The following is a 1,950-nucleotide window of genomic DNA, read 5'->3' on the forward strand; positions in this document are numbered from 1 at the left end:
GAGAGAAGGTTAACACTCCCCTTGACAAGGATGGAAGAGGCCCTTGGGCCTGACAACATGCCTATGGTTCAGGCATTTCCACCTACTTTATGGCACCTTTTTCACAAACTATCATTTTAGTTATGAAGCTTGATGTTTTAGATTCCCTCTGTGTTTTTTTGTTTTGTTTTTTGTTTTGTTTTTGCAGAACCAGGGATTGAACTCAGGCCCTTGTGCTTGCCAGGCAAGTGTTTGTTCCACTGAGCCATCTCCCCGGCCCTTTCCCTCTATTTTTAAGGGGCACTGTACAGTGTTTATATAAAAGTAAACTGTAGAGCATTGCTAATTTCTCTTACAAAAATGAGACAACTTAAATCCTTGCTGAAAACTCAATGACATTTTCTCTCAGATTTAATCAATATTTCACAGAACAGAATTCTATTTACTACAACAAAACCAAAACATCTGGAAATCCTTCACACAGCATAAATAAGCAGAGTGACTTGAATAAGGCATGAAATTCAGTGGGTCAGCCACCATGCTGATTCAACTGCTGAAGACAAATATAATTGAGAGGCAATCACAAGTAATCATACAATCCTTTGGGGAAGAAAAGGTTAAGATGTTTTCCATCAGCCAATAAATTAACATGATTAATTAAAAGCAAAACATGTGTTTCATTAAAACATTCACAGAAATTATGTGTGACTGTGACTATACAGATCTGTAAGAATTCGTACACATTTACTATTACTCTTCTCCCGTCTGATACAGAAATAAGAAAATATTTACATGTGTCAGAAAGCCTCAAGCTAAAACAGTTGTGTGATAATACTGCAGGAAAACAAGAGCCAATCTTATAACACATTTTATTTTCTCTAGGTCTCTACTTTCTATGTCTCCCTTTTTCATTAAGATATTATTTATATGTAACTTAAACTCATCAACTTTAAACACAGTGTGACAAACTTTGCTAACAGTATACACTTCTCCAATCAGCACCACAATCAACACAAAATGCTCTCCTCCTTGCAAATGTCTTCAGAAAACTTTGCGCTCATCCTGCGATCTGCTGTCACTAGTGTTGCCTTTCTTAAAATAGCATATAAGTGGGAATCACACAGTATCTTATTTTTCATATCTTGACTTTTTAACTTAGCATACTTTTGAGGTTCATCTGTGTTTTAAGTTTGTTAGAATTTCTGGTCTTTTATCACTTAGTACTGTTAGACCATGTGGATGTAGCACAATCTGTTTACTTACTGACAAGTTGCTAAATATTTTTGTTCCAGTTTAGGCTATTTGCCTAAGCCACTCAGAACACTCAGCTGTATGTCCATGTGCAGATACCTTATTTTCAGTTCTCACGGGTAAATATCTAGGAGTGGTTTATATAATAAATAAATGTATTTTTAGTTTTATAAGGTAATACCATACTGTACATGTATTCTAATACACGTACACACTGCATTAACTCAAACACTGAATGTTTATGTGCCCTGAAAATCCAGATGGAAGCCCTAACTCACAACGTGATATTGTCTGGAGATGAGGTGGGGTCATGATGATGGAGACCCGGTGCACTTGGTTGTAAGCAGAGATGAGAGAGTGAACTTTCTCTCACCAAACGTGCAGAGCAAAGGCCATCAAAGGACACCCTGAGAAAGCAGCCATCTGTAAGCTGGGAAGAGAGTTCTCATCACGAAATGAACTGGCCAATCAGAGGATGGAGGACTCTCCGAGCCTCAAGAACTGTGAGAAATAAAATTTTGTCTCCCAAGCTTCCCATTCTGTGACTATGCTACGGAAGCCAGAGAAGATGAAAACACTCCACAGCTTAAAGAACGTGTGACGCTGTCAGCACTTTCAATGGAAGCCATTCCAGTGCACGTGTGATGGCAACACGATGCGCTCTTAATGTGCACTTTTCCCAGCACAGGCGTGCAAAAACATATTCCTGCACATGAATGT

At 38.4% G+C, this 1,950-nt stretch overlaps 1 protein-coding gene and 1 non-coding gene across 2 annotated transcripts in view; one reads left to right on the plus strand and one right to left on the minus strand.

Moving 5' to 3' along the window:
• Positions 1-120, plus strand: LOC111814058. The gene has a single exon (XR_002819134.1). It is a non-coding gene; the product is annotated as a U6atac minor spliceosomal RNA (small nuclear RNA).
• Vps50 (VPS50, EARP/GARPII complex subunit) overlaps positions 1-1,950 on the minus strand; it is a 137,829-nt gene that overhangs the window by 27,486 nt on the left and 108,393 nt on the right. The window lies entirely within an intron of this gene.

The sequence above is a fragment of the Octodon degus genome, unplaced genomic scaffold (genome assembly GCF_000260255.1).
Source record: "Octodon degus isolate 3935 unplaced genomic scaffold, OctDeg1.0 scaffold00262, whole genome shotgun sequence".
Taxonomy (NCBI): domain Eukaryota; kingdom Metazoa; phylum Chordata; class Mammalia; order Rodentia; family Octodontidae; genus Octodon; species Octodon degus.